Genomic DNA, 15286 nt, shown 5'->3' on the forward strand with positions numbered 1-15286 from the left:
TCAGTATATTCATATAACGCAGTATAACTGTATCAGGAAGTTTGCACTGAAGGAAGACAGAATTTAAAAGCTAACAACTGCTAAAGATGAATGCCTCTGAAAAGGTGTGAATCTCAGGAAGCTATATTCTGAAAGCTCAATTGAAAGTTCATATCTGTGTAGAGAGAACAATAGTGAATTGAACATATTTTCTTGAATGTATAAGTGGTCGTGCCTAAATGCTAACAGCACATATTTCCCTCAGTGACATACAAATTGATTCGAAGATTTGTCTTTAAAAAATCTTTTCATTTGAGTCTTTCAAATACAACCAAGTTGTACTGAGTAATCCATTCAAGTTAGAATGAGTAAGAGTGTGCATTTTACTTAAACCTGAAATATGGACATAAAATTTATGAAGTACCTCAAAAACCTTCTGGTTTGTAGTACAATTTTAAAAGTATTCAAAACTCAGAGCATGAATTGTGTTTAATTTAGATAGGAAACATGCAGCACTGTATTTATGTTTAGCAAAATGATTAGCTGTTAATGTATTTAATATTTACTTTTGATTTTTCTTTTATTCTAATTTTGGGCTCTGATTTTTAAGTGAGTGTTGGTATGTACCTTAAATTACTTTACATATTGCTTTGCTTTGTTGTTTTTGTCTCAGTTTTACTGAAACATTTGTGTTGCTCTTCTGAGTCATGATTCATCCTGTTGAAATTAATAGTAAAGCCTTTTATTTTGGGTTCTTTCTTTAACAGAAAAAAAAAAAAAGACAAAAGAGACTCCAGAGGTTTATTTAAGATTAACTGCCATTTATTATTGTTAATAATGCCATTAAAATAACTCTGTGCTGATTAGGTTATTTCACAGTATATCCTGTTTAGTTAACTATTTTGTTGAGATTAAAAACCCTGGTTATTTTATCTTTATGACAAATATGAGAGAGACATTAATCCTTCATCTCACATCACAGCTGTGCTCTGCTACAGATGTGCAAGCCTCTATTGGAAGTGTCACTGAAGAACTTTTGAAGATTGAAATAGCATGTTTAGAAGCGATAACTTATTTGCATAGTAGCATATTTCTCATTTGAATCTGAATGCCAAAAAGCAGATTCATTGATCTTTTTATAAGGATCGAAGTCAGATATTTTTATGGATAAACTTCAGCATGTGGTTTCTCACTTTTAGAGTAGGTTGAGTGACTGAATGTAGTAATTGAATATTTTCACTGCTGAGAGTATTCTTACACTGCTGGAAAGGTTGCAAGTATGATGAAAGAGTAACTTGGTAATGTCTCATTAGTTCTCCACTCTGCAATAAAAGCAGAATATTGTATCATTTTCAGCAAGATAAAACTGTTGTCAAACCAAGCCAAAATAGGCACAACTGCAGATACAGAACATTTTAAAGAAGAATGGTAGTCTTGCTGGTTCCTGCTGGAATATGATAGGCTTAAGATTTCTGGCATAAATTAGGAAAATAATGAATTTAAATATTAATATTTTTTTTAACAACATGATTTTGTGTTGATCTAATGTTTGTTTGTTTGATTTTTCCATTGAGAAGTGCTAATAATTTGTGTGCTTATTCTGCTATGATATAGCAGTTTCTTTGGGATTTCCAGTGTTGGTGGTATGGGAAAACTATTTCATGTCAATCCTAACCTCTTATATGACGTAGCACTAATACATTCTGTGACTTTAGAACTAATGCTAATTAATTTCAAGGCAAATTTGTTATGTCAAACTGAATCCTGTCCATTTGGATGCAGATCTAGAGGCATTTTTTTTGTTATTGTGTTAAGATTCATTATCTGACTGCTCCCTGTTCACTGACACAATGTGAAAAAGGAAGTTTTACACTGGATTGGATTTTCTGTTTCAAGCTGCCAGACACTGTTCTCTTTATACAATTCTGTGTTACTTGGAGGTCCTGTTGATCTGTGTTGTTTCTAAATTTTGCCAATCTGCACGGTAGCTTTTGATTTCTTACTCATGGAGTCAGTTATGTTTCTGTTGGATTTAACATTTCAGTACAACCTGTGCATTTCAGTAGTTCAGTGGGCCTCATGTGTACACCTAGAACCACACGGAGAACCTGAATTTACTCTCCACCCACAGAGAAAAAAGATCAGGGGAATCACCATCATAAGGATGCATCTCAGGCCATTGCTAAATGGGGTGGCTATAGAAGATCACTTTGCAACAGCTAACAGTGTTGGATCAAGGAAATCAGGAGTTAACAGCAAGTCAAGGGCAGAAAATGAACACTATTGTGGCACTTCATCATTTTATATCAGATAAAGAGCATCAAGAAAAATGAGGCTGCTGAAGACTGGAATGATGCTCAAGATCTTGCCTACAATTTTCTTGCAATAAAGGAGCTTAGGCAATTTGAAGATGCTCATAAGAACTGAAAACTTCAGAAACAGCAATCTTATCCCTGTAAGTATTTTTCTTGTAATCTTAAATCTTACACATGGTTTGGTACCTGGTGTTTTCATAAATTGATACTGCCATATGACTTCATGGAGTAATTTTTTCAGGCCTAGATTGTAATGGGATTGGAAAGGGATTTAGTTACAGAGTATTGTTACTGTGTGAACAAGAGGTTGGTTGATCCTGTAAAAGCCATCATCTGCCTGTATGCCCTTCGCTTTTATTTCCATTCCCTCTCATATATTATGGGAAATCTTCCTGTTTTTACCACAGGAATTCATACTAATTTATCACCTTCTTTCACTCCTTTCTAGCATATCTGCAGAAAAAAAAAAAAAATTTAAAACATTCTGGTTTTTTTCCATAGTTCACTGAGCGCTGTATCTAAAATTATAACTTTCAGAATATGATTGAAGTAATGTTTCAGAGCATTGCATCATGGCTGAATCTGAGGTAATTCCTCTGTATTTATTTATAGAATAAGAAAAAAAATTAAATTTGCTACATACATTCTTTCCAGAAAGAAGAGTTGTAATTTTTTTTATGTAGTAAATAAATCTGTTTAGAATGTATGTAAAATTGAATTGAATGAGACAGTAAGCCATAAAGCAAAGGGCATTACTGCATGACTCCAGATAGCTGTTAGAAGATTTTGCCAATTTTTGTTTAATATGCATTCATTGTTTTCCTTACAAGACCAGGCTGAAGCTTCGCCTGCTGCTGTATGTAACGTCAGACCATTAAACTTTCTTTTATAGAAAACTAGGCCTTTCTTATTTGATTCTACCAATTTACTAGTTATTGGAGAGTTGTGTGTTGGGATTTGAGGTGATAAAATGGGAAAGATGTAATGTATTTGTAGTTACTCTGTGAACTATAGACCTATAACTGGATTAATGGAACACTTCCTCCTTACAGGCCCTTCGTGAGTTTGGAGACTGGCGGAATCATTCTTACTCTCTTCGTCTTTTCTAAGAAAGAAATACTTCCCAGAACAGAGCTCCCAGGAACATAACGAGTTTCTTCTGTGCGAGAAATTAAAAATAATGCATTTGCAATTTCTGAATTCACTAGAACTTTTCTGAAAGTCTTGGAATTATGCTGTTTAACAAGCTTGCAATGTTACAGTGCTTTTTTTGGTTGTTTGAATAAATGTGTTTTTGAACAACACTGCGCTAAAATGGTTTATTTATATATTAAATTGAAACTTTTATGAAATTTATGAAGCTATGATTTATGAAACTTTTACAAACTAAATTTGCATAAAGGCACTGGTGTGAAGCATAACTGACATCTTGACATTTTATTGCCAGTTGAAAGTATTAAGTAAATATTTCCTTACTTTTTCTCATTGTAAAACTTTGGTGAAAAACTATAAAACTATTCCAAATATTTAAATAACTCTTTAATCATGTAAAAATTCAGTGCACAAGTTCCATTTAATCACATTAAATTTTCTATCCTTAATGCAAATGACCAGTAATGTAGTTTCCACATACAGAAGTACATTTTAGTGCTGCTTCCTAATAATTTCTATGACATTTTATAGTTATGTTCATGATATTAAATGAAATTGACTGTTTGTGTTTATGACAGTTTCAGTCATCTTTGAAATACTCCTTAATATCTGAATGAAATGTTTTATATGATTAAGGGGATGGGAGGATGGCGGCAGCAAAGAATGAAGAAAGCTCACACAAAACTATTTTCAATTCAAGTCTTGGAAATACTGGCAGCCCAATTTCTATGGAATCTCCTCCTTGGAGATTTCTAGAAGCCACCTGGCTGATGTGGTACTCAGCATCCTGCTCTGAGTGTCCCTGCTTGAGCAGGGGTTGTGCCAGATGGCATCCAGAGGTTTCTTCCAATCTTGGCCATTCTGTAATTCTGTAATTCTGCCTTCTGTGTAAGCTCAGGAAGCGTCATGTGCTTGCCTCTGCAAAGATCAGCAGCATGGTCAGCTCAGTGACGTGAAACTTTGGAATTACCTCTTAACTTCTGGTGCCTTCATTTAATATAAAACTTACTATATGCATACTTGCTATGTAATATATATATATTTATAAAAATGTAATGTGACATATTTTATAAAATTGTAATCTAAACTTACTTGCAGGAAAATGTTGTTCACTTTATCAATTATTAGGAATGTTTTTCCTGACTCTTACCCTGTTTACGTGCTGATACACTGTCTAGAGAATGTATTTTTCAGTGTGGTGCAAGTAGGTGAAGAGAGAGGCTTGTGAATAAAATAAACTAGATTTGAATGCTTTTGTATGATGTCATCACCTTCTTGCTTTGTACTATGGCAAAATTCGACAAATAAACAGAGATCTGTGTTTGTGCCAGTTGATGGGGCCGAGGACTTGATACTTACATACCACTCTACTGCCTGCACTGTGTGACAGCACTGAGTTGATGACAGTGGGAAAGCAGCTGGAAATGTTTGGGTACTACAATCCTAACGGTGTTTCATACCTTGCTAAGAAGCCTTTCTGGAGCTAAGTAATATTTGATCCTGTTTCTTGTAGTTTGGCTTGTTCTGCTTAATTTAGGAGCTTCCCTGAGACCCTTTTCTTCCTTATATAATTTATTTCATGCTATCTATCAGAGTCCTCAGTTGGAATTCAGCCATTCTTTTTGTCTGGAGCATACTAATGGTCCCATTAGTCACTGCAGTTCTTAGACTACATGTTTATGGTCCTGTTAGAATTCATCCTTGTGAAGAAGCAGTTTATTCTGAGAAGTCACTTTTAAATACATGCGTATCCTACTGTGATTCAGAATTTATTTTTCTCACTCATCTATTTAAATTTCTCTGAGGTGTTGTAATGAAAAAAAATAAAGCAACCATGAAGTTTTCTTCAGGAAAACTACGTTGTATCAAAGGAGATTTAAAAAAAAATAGTTAAATTTTTGCAATTTAAAAAGACTTTAGCTCTCTTTTGGCAATTAGCTAGGTTGTATTTTTAAATTGTTCATCTGTTTTTATGCATGTCTCACTCAAGAAAAATAAACCATATGTGGTGTTTGAGCAGTTTTCTCATTAGAATATAATACAATTTTTCAGGCCTAATTTGGCAAAGAAATCTTACTAATTTATGCTCTTCTGTTTAATGTTACAAAGTAGGAGTATGTGTGTGAAAACTAATAGAATTATTTGAATTATTTGTCAGCTAGCAATGTGTGCAAACTGAGCGTCCCTGCACAGTGAGCATTTCATTCTGGCTTAGAGTTTCAGTTAAGGACTTTTTTTTTCATACAGGTGTACTCAGAAGTACAGTTGGGATTTTTACCTAGCTATGCACTTCATGCGTGGCTTGAAAGAAATAAAGCTTATCCTCTAGCATCTTTCCCTAGGTGTTTTTTTTTTAACCTATTGCAAGTCAATGATGGCATTTGGTACCAAATATATGAGTGAATCTGTCTGCATAACCTCTCTGAATCTATTTCAATCAAAATGAGATGACTTATCTACTTAATTAACAGAATATTAGCTAGTTGTACCAAATCAATTAGACCTGCTGTTATTTCTTAGGAGTGTAGTAACCTTCAGAGGGAACTATGTGAACTCAACTGAACAACACGTGCTGAAAAATTCATATTTCTTCCAGACCCCATTTGCTATTTCAAGAGGTTAATGTATCCTGCTTTCATTTCATCGCTCTTTAAAGTTAACGGAGGAGCTGCATATTTGGGTAATTCCAAATCAAGTTCAGTTGTACTGAAATGTATTTCTTTCCATATGCTTTGATCACTAGCTAGCTGTTGTCAAAATAGGTAGTTTTACTTGCTCTTTTCCAGTCCCCAACATGCATTCCTGTTGCCCTTCTTCGGTCAGTATTGGTTTTTCTCTAACACAGTTCAGCTGAACTGGCAGGAAACTAGCCCCATAATAAAATGAATAATTTAAACTCAGAGATCAGAGATGAATATCAGTGCTGGTTTATGAATGTTAAGGAGGAAGAGAATAGCAAGATCTCTGCTTAATGCCACCTAACTTTAGATTGCTTTAACTTTTTCATAGCTGTACCCTGTAATAAATATTTGTGAATTCTGCTTATTTTTCACTTAACAAGTTGGAAAGAATTCTTAAAAAGATTAAAAATGCAGGTTAAGGTAGGGTAACCTGCATTTCTAATATACTTCCTTTCTATCACTGTCTTTAATGGTCTCTGTTGTTATTACAATAGACTATTCTCTTTTTACAAAATGAATCCTTCTCATACACTGTTTCAATTTTGTTTTCACTCTCTTAAGTATGCCAACAGATTTCCAAGCTAATTAACACTCATCAGAAACAGTGGATGCATGGTCTGTCTACATAACAGACCTTTTTGGAGAAAAATTTGAGTGAACAAGTTTTTGCTATTAATTAGGAGAACAGAGGGCTGTGAATAGAATTTGTTTGAGTTATCAGTTTCAACTTCAAGGTAATTAAAAAAAAATAAAGAAATGTGCACATATTCTTTATCCTTATCCCCCTGAAAGTCGTCTGTAAGTCTGTATCTTTGACTGTTCTGAACATACAGAGATTTCTCTTTTGGAGCTACTTGAATTGAGTAAGATTTACATACATCCTTGCTGTTTAAGATCCCAAAGTCACATTTTTACCCTAAGATCTTCCTGCTCGAGTCTTCAGCTCTTTTAGATCTGCATTTTTGGGCAAAATGAAGACAGGTCTATGTTTTTGAAAGCAGCTTAAGCTTTGCCTTCCTTCTTTGCTTCTCTTGCCGCATGTGGAATTATTTTTTACCGTTACTTCTGATATTTTTCATGTGAATTAAATTTTTTGATAGTAGTTTTGTATTATTTCTATTTATTTTTGTAAGTAAAGTGTTTGAAGTCTCATTGCAGTGAATTAATGCAGACAACTCCAGTCAACTTTATAATCTTCATTAAAACAAAAATCAAGTTCTTGAAAATCTATTCACTTAACCAGACAGTTCTCATGAACTGCACATGCTGAATATTGTGAATGAAGTGTAATAAAATATCCTCTTTAGTATCGTTAAGGAAGTGTACTAGTAATAGTGCTGAGCATTCAGCTTATAAGAGTGTTATAGTTGAGAAGTGATGTGTTCACTCTCTGCTGGGGTAAAATCAACTCATTTTAAATAAAAATTTTCTTCAGCTGCCTTTTAAAAGATGCCTAACCATCTGAAGTTGAATAAGCTAATTTAACTTAGATTTCTCTGGCTGTGGTTAACAGCTGCTGTCAAAAGTGAAAAAAAGAAGGCATTAAAATTATCCTAATAAGTATATCTAACTACTGAATTGTCTGTTATTTTTAGTTCCTTGCTTGTGAGAAAACTAATGTTTTGGTAATGGTATTTATTGCTCATAGCATCATGTGAATTTTGGTTAAAGAGGAAAAGATCTGAATTTTTAAGGTATCTCAATCTTTTAGACGTTTCTTAAGCTTTTAAATTGTCTTCGAAGAAAAGAAATCACATGTAGCTAATAACGATAATATAAGGAATAGGATAGAAAAGTTTGACAAAATGGGAGGTGGTAGATTTGTACTAACAGTGTATTAGAAACTGCTCAGGTATTTAAATGAAGAAACGTAAATGACTGGTTTTGACTATTGCTTCACAAGAAAACTGTGTTATATTAAAAAGAAAAATTTCCTGCCTTTGGGAGGAAAGGAGAAAGTACTTCTAAATAAAAAAGGATTTAAAACACTCCTTTCTTTTTGTTTTTGCAAACGTCAGCATTATTTTCATAGGGCGTTGAATAAGACAGGCCTTCCCTGTAATTAAGAAGAAAATATCTGAGTCATTCAGATTTGTAATTTTAGAAAATGTTCTTCCTTTCTCAGAGTGGCACCTACCGTGTAGGAGTGCTCTGAACCCCAGAGCTGTCCCTGTAGCCTACCTGAATAATTATTTCCAATCTGTGATATTTTTACCTATGCCATGCTGCAGTGTTTTCATTGAAAGTGTAGTAAGCAGCAGTCATTTAATCTTTGCTCTGATGACAAGCTTTTAAAAAAAAAAGTCCAAAGGGATTAAGGAAGTCTAGATATGGAGATGAGGTGTTAGAGCAAATACTGGAGAAGCAAACAGCATCTCAAAGATTGAACTAAGAGTCAAAACGAAGGATTTATCACTTACAATTTCTGTTGACTGGTAGTAATTTCTTTAGTAATTTACTATTTGAATTTCTTCTACTCGAAGATACTGCCATATAACTGCTTTTCTTGATAAATAGAAAATGAAATGAAAACTTATAATCTTTTTCTTTGTTGGCATGATATAATGGTTGCAAAATTGCTGCCATTTTATATAAATTTTGTTGGATCAACAAAATGGATGCCCCATCCCTGGAGGTGTTCAAGGCCAAGTTGGATGGGTCCCCGGTCAGCCTTGTCTAGTATTAAATGGGGAGGTTGGTGGCCCTGCCTGTGGTTGGAGGGTTGGAGCTTGATGATCATTGAAGTCCCTTCCAACCCAGGCCATTTTGTGATTCTGTGATCATTTATGTCTGTAGGCATAAGATTACTTTGACCTTCTTAGCCTTCCAAATGTACTGTCATGTTCTGATGCAGAAATCTCATATAGCTGCTAGGTCAAAAATAACTGGATTAGATTTTCTTGTACCTTCACTTCCTAGTATCTAGCTGTGTGGACTGTTTGCCTAAATGTTTCTTTTGGGAAAACTTTATATACCCAGTCCTATGGAAAGAATGAGAGGAACTTTTTACTGTACTGCTATTTTTACTATGAGATGTGTTGAACAAATCCTGCAATTAATAAGAAATTTTGCAGTAGGTCTTGGTGATGGTTAGGGCCTTTTCCAACCTGTGTAATTCTGTGAGTTTCTAACATCAGATGGGTTTCATCCAAGATTTCCAGCCAACTGAAATCAATGTTTCTATAATATGACTTTTGTGACTGTAAACTTATCTGTAATCAGTAAGTTGGTCTTGGGCCATACACGTTCATCCTGCAAAACCTCACTTTATGCTGATTCTTTTTTTTTTGCTGGCTGTATGTTTTCAGTTCACTGTGGGTTTTGTCCACAACTTGGTGTGCTACCTTCTGTATTTCACCAGAGGAAGTATTTCATTAATTTAATTTTGCACTGTATTCAAATGCATCATAAATATTCTGAGGTACCATAATACTGTTTTGTTGACTCATAAACAGAATCACTTTTTGATCAAAAGTTGTGTCTGCTGTCTGTACTTTTTTCACATCATTTCACTACTATCAGGGATTTCCATTCTCTTCAGTACAGCTTATGAGATCATAACAATTGTTCTGTTGTTTATATTATTTCCTTACTTAATATTTAAAGTGATGTTTAATTTTCTTCACAAGCAGATCAACAACTTTTGCTTGTGTTCTACTTTAAGCCTTCATACCTGAGTCACTTGTCTGCATTTTCTTCTGGCCTGCAGTTAAAGTATCTCCGTACTTGATCTTATTTTAACTACTGTTATACATTTTTACATGAAAATCAAAGCAACCATGAAATTTTGTCATTAGCAATCAGATTGAGTTGTAACTGGCTGACTGTATTGATTTGAAATTTTTGAGATTTTCAGCTAGTTCTGAGATTTGTCTGTTAAAACAGTCTGGTTTTGTATTATTGAATTGTCTATGTCTAGCTCTTCTGTGGTTTTAAGGTACTCTAAAGAGTTGGTGTGGAAAAAGGAATTTTTTTTCCCATGTGTGTCTTATATTTGTGTGTATTTGTATGTCTATATGTATACACACACATACATGTAGGTCCCTCCAAATGTATACTGCTTCCTATTTATTTCCATGGAAAAGACAACAAAGAGCACAATAACAGTATTTGATAGAGCAAATTTTTGGCTACAAGACCATCTTTTTCATCATAGTCTCACAATTTAGCTATGCATTTTCACCAGTGGTGAATGAGAGTCTGCATGCTGTGCTCATAAAAATCTATATGGCCATATGGAATGCTATCACCACTGCTGAAATGCAGCACCCATTGCCTCGCTGTCCTTAGTGCACACCCCAAGAACAGTAAAAGTTTAATGAAATGGGCAGTATTATGAGGACAGGCTGAGGGAATTGGGGCTCTTCAGCCTAGAGAAGAGAAGGCTCCAAGGAGACCTTATAGTGGCCTTCCAGTACCTGAAGGGAACCTACAGGAAAGCTGGGGAGGGACTTCTTCTAAGGCCGTGTAGTGACAGAACAATGGGAAGTGGATTTAAAGTGGAAGAGGAAAAAAATGAGGAAAAACATTATTTACTGTGAGGATGGTGAGGCACTGGAACAGGTTGCGCCGTGAGGTTGTGGATGTCCCCTCCTTGCAAGTGTTCAAAGCCAGGCTGGATGGGGCTGTGAGCAACCTGGTCTAGAGCAGGGGAGTTGGAACTACATGATCTTAAAGATCACTTCCAACCTTCTGTGATAATATTACTGTAAAGTAATAAATTTCTGGTAAGATAGAAATATCTTTTGTGGATTCTGTTGTCTCTTTTTGGTAAGTAATTACGGTACTAATTGACTTGTACTGTGAGGAAGTCATGAGAGTTCTGAAAATTATTTTATGGGGTTTTATTTGAAACTACAAACTGGAAATGTTGCATCATGGGAATAAATGAAAAACAAAAACCTTAATAATTACAGACGCACTAAAATGAGATTGAAGAGAAGCCAAAAGATTTCTGCAGGTGTAAAAGTGAAAAAAATGTGAAGAAGGAGAAAGTTAATTACAATTAATGTAACTATGGGAGAGGCATGTATTCTAAAGAGATCTGTGTGGTTTTCACTCTGGCTTGTACGTTCATTTTACTCTCCCTCTGGTCTCCATATAGTTATAATTGATGATCATCTTTCTATAGTGCAGAAGCACTGAGTTGTTTATACTTGCAGATCTAAATCTTCTCAACTGTGCTTTCAAACAGACTGGGGAATGACTTTAATGACTTCTGGCATCCAGTTTCACAACTTTGTGTGCTTATTATGGAGAAACTCATAGGAAGAAAAGCTAAAAGAGAATGAATTGCTTAAGCAATGATAACATGCTGTACAAATTGTCAGAAGCATATCATTCAAATACTGTTGATACAGATCAGTAACATCTTATGACCTAGCAGAATGTTTTCAAATTAAGGTGATTCAATACTTTAAACATAGCTGTAAGCAGCCTTTTTCCTCTCATTTTCAACAGCATATACAGTAAATTAATGCTATGTTCAATTCAGGCATTGTTTTCAGAACTCCATGCTGAAGCTGTTTAACTTAAATAGACTTTGTTTGGAGTTTAAATACAACAACTTTTTTAATCATAGAGAAGTAGACACAGCTTCTTAAAGAAACTGTGTTTTCTTCATCAGCATGGGAATTTTTGGCTTGACCAATGACCAAAAAAGGAGAAAGAAATCAGTTCATCAACTTCATACTTACAGAAAAAGTTTAATGCTTTAGTAGCACATTTTGTTTATTTTTGACTCAAACTTTTCTCTTAATTTGTTGACTAATAAATAGTATTATCATTAAAGACATTTGTGAACTGATTTCTATGTTCTATCTGGTTAATTATGAGAAAAAATTCCTTAAATTACAGTCATGCTGAAGTACTTTGCTTTTCTTATGTTTATCTAGGAAGTAAATACACTATATTCTTTGCTTCTGTGTAGTTTCTGTTTTTCATGTGGAGACCATATACTCTGTTATTTCATTATTTTTTTATTTTAATGATAAATACCTATATAAATCGTTTGAATATCATGATAAAAGCGTGCATGATTTATTCTTACTTTTCATCCTTGTTTTTTGCCATCAGTTTCATTGGGAAATTATGAATTGCAGTAAATTAACTCAACAATTAAGTGAGATAAGATGCAGTGTTGCCTTTGCAATCAGAGTTTATCTTGCTCAACTATGCTTCTTTTAATTTAGTATATGGCAATTTGTGCTAAAAAAATGTGCAAGTAATGGATGTTACTCATGTTTTCTGCTTTTAATAAGGCAGTAAGTTTGTAAGACATATTTCTTCCCAATTTGCTGTAATGATGTAGGACATAAAGATTATGTGCTTCATTGTTTTGTATAAACATATTGGCCACTACTGTAGAGCTTGGGTTTGCAGCAGACTGCCGCAGCCATAAGCCTGTGTGTATACTGTCACTGAAAACCAGTTATTTTCTGTGCCATCCATTTTTCTTTTAATTTGAGAATTTATTTTGATGTTCAATTGAATGCTCAATTGACAAAAACAATTTTTTTTTTCAGGAATGTGCATTTATGCTTAATGTTATTGTTGTATGTAAATGGTTGGTGAGCTTTACTTGAGAGTAGCAACTTTTTCAGTCTTTCATCAGTGAAAAAACTAAACCTGCGACACGTGAAATTGTTCATATTAACATAACATTTCTTGAATGATGTTTACCATTTTAATGCTTATCAAAATTTGTCTAGTTAAAGTTAGCCACATAGTTTATTAAATACATAAGTGTTTATGGGAGTATTCAAACTTATTCCTTTTCTCACCTTTTACTGTGAAGTAATTAAGTGCAGGAGGGTGTGCTCTTCGTCACTGTCAGGTAAATAATCTTAATTGTATGTACTTGTCAAAGTCATCCTCCTATGTTCAGATACACAGACAAGTTTTAGATTGTAAAGTACATTTTGACCTAATACAGTTGTTTTTTTCTACCTGATAAATCCTATTTAATTCTGTACATTTATGAACTCTTTTTTGAAGGCTCTTCCATTATAAAAATGCAGTGCTAGAAATTCTGTCTTTAAAATGCACTATAATTTCATACCTTAAACATTTTCTAAAGTTCAACTGCCTCTGACAGAGCTTCTTTGTGTAATACAACTTGTGTGTTACGGATTTTGGAAGTGCTTTTGAGTGCGTGAAATGTACATTTTTGTAAACAGCTGTATGTGGAATTCCTTGAAATATAATGCTTTTTTCTTACTGTTGTCAGAGATTTTTTAAAAAGCATCTCTTCTGTTTAAAGAAATGTGCATTGCCTCTGAACATAACCAGTCATACTGAATGTAAGAAAACTTTTATGTGCTGAGTTAAATTTAGTTTTCAGATCTTTTTACTTAATATCACCTTAATATCCTCAAGATGTTGTGGAATTGGCTTTAAAAGAAAAATGGTCTATTGTTTATCTATCTGCACCGATACTCCTGTGTCTTGATATGTCAGTCACTGATCCTAAAATTTTTTAAAGGATTTTTGTAATCTTTTTTGTCAAGATCTACTGCTGTGCAAAATTTTGAGGTCTTTTCACAGTCACTGCCTCCTGTTCTTTCCACAAATAATACATTCCCAGTTAAAACGTCATAGGACAATAGAAATTGAAAGGAACTAGGAGAGGTTACACTGGGCAGTGTCATATCCTAAGTTAGGACCAGCTGTATATAGGACCAAAGTGTCTATCATTTTAAGACCTTTCCCCACAAACCCAGGCATCACAATGAGTCCCACATAATGCCTTTTTCTGTCTTGTGCTGCAGGGAGTCTGGTACCAGAACCCACTGTCTATTCATTGCTGTGATCTCCTCTCCTCCATCACCTGTGTTTCCTGCTGATGTCTACTGATCTAAATAGCTTCTTGCAACTGAAACCAGTTACTTTGCTCTGTCACTGAGTAGATAGGAAAATTTAATTATTTTTTCAGTAGTTAAATTATGCATATATAAAGACTATTTTATTCCTCTCTTTAGTCGTCTTTATTATTTAAAAAAAATTTTTTTTTCCGCACTCAACATGTTTTTTGGTGTATCCTCCAGATCCTCAAACCCTGGGCCTTGATTTAGACTTCTTTGGGCAGGCGGTGGTTATGTCTTCCCATTCTTGTTCTCTGCTCTGTGTATTTGTGTGTATGTATATACGTAGGCTCGTTGCTTAAAAAAATGAAATGATAAGCTCAAGCTAGGTAATTAAAAAATGTGGTTTGGGAGGCAAGTTCAACCTTTAATCTTTCATTTCCTATTCTCCAAGTGCCTTTTGGATTTCTCAGGAAACTCCCTTATCAGGCATTCTGTGTAAATGCTCATCAGCATCCTGTGCTCGTCATGCATATTGGATGCTAATTACTTACTAGTCTTCTAATTTGGTATCACACGCACCACTTCCCTCTGGCAGTCTGTTTTGGTTGACAGCAACAAACCTATTGAAGTGATTACTTTGTGAAGAATATGCACTGAATGTTGTGTTCTTCTTTGTCACTGTTTTTTTTTTTTTTTTTTTTTTTCCAAGAGCTGTCATCTTAAAAGCTTTGAACTGTTTCTCAGCTCAGTGGCTTAAGTTTTTTTTTTCCTAAATGCAACTTGCATTTACTGGGTAGATTTCTCGCCTGTGTAAAAGCTTGGTAGCCAGATCTGTGTTTTGTTCTATGCAAGTTTGGCAGGTCAAAAACCTGTTGGTTCCACCTGGTCTATGTAGTTCTCTTTGGTACTCCATTTTTGTGGTGGACTTGTTTAATCAATAAATACTCTTATGTATTGAGCTGTACCTCAGCTGTGTGCCTACAAAGAGCCTATGTCTTTTGTTTCTTTTACAACACAAGCTGAGAATTTCTCTACGTTTCAAATAAATTATCACGCTCAAAAAACAAATGCATTTCTGTGTAGATGTGTGCAATGGGTTATGAATAGGAATTAAGGGCAAACTATGGACTACTTATTGAGGAAAAAATATTTTGCCATTAAAATTTGGTCTACAAAAAGCTTGAGTGGAAAATCTTACTGGCAAGCATGCAGACCCGCTAAAGGAAGTCTCCCGATGATTTGCTGGTTACTGTTACGCAGTCTGAGTTAGAGAATAAGTGTATGAGATATTTACTCTTTTGCAATAGAACTAATTGTAGAGTCATGCATTAACTTTGACCATAAAAATTAGGTC

General features: G+C 34.4%; 1 protein-coding gene across 3 annotated transcripts in view; it reads left to right on the plus strand.

Moving 5' to 3' along the window:
• Window positions 1-15286, plus strand: part of TBC1D22A (TBC1 domain family member 22A) — a 156854-nt gene that overhangs the window by 38110 nt on the left and 103458 nt on the right. The window contains exons 9-11 of one of the 3 annotated variants that reach the window (XR_002119311.3): window positions 2043-2434; window positions 2796-2881; window positions 3347-4705. The exons of 1 other annotated variant lie outside the window; for it this stretch is intronic. The gene's annotated coding sequence lies outside the window, so the exon portion shown is untranslated. Of the gene's footprint in view, window positions 1-2042; window positions 2435-2795; window positions 2882-3346; window positions 4706-15286 lie in introns of those variants that run through there. One more of the 3 variants, XR_002119318.3, reaches the window with a different exon arrangement.

This window comes from Meleagris gallopavo, chromosome 1 (genome assembly GCF_905368555.1).
Source record: "Meleagris gallopavo chromosome 1, MGAL_WU_HG_1.1, whole genome shotgun sequence".
Taxonomy (NCBI): domain Eukaryota; kingdom Metazoa; phylum Chordata; class Aves; order Galliformes; family Phasianidae; genus Meleagris; species Meleagris gallopavo.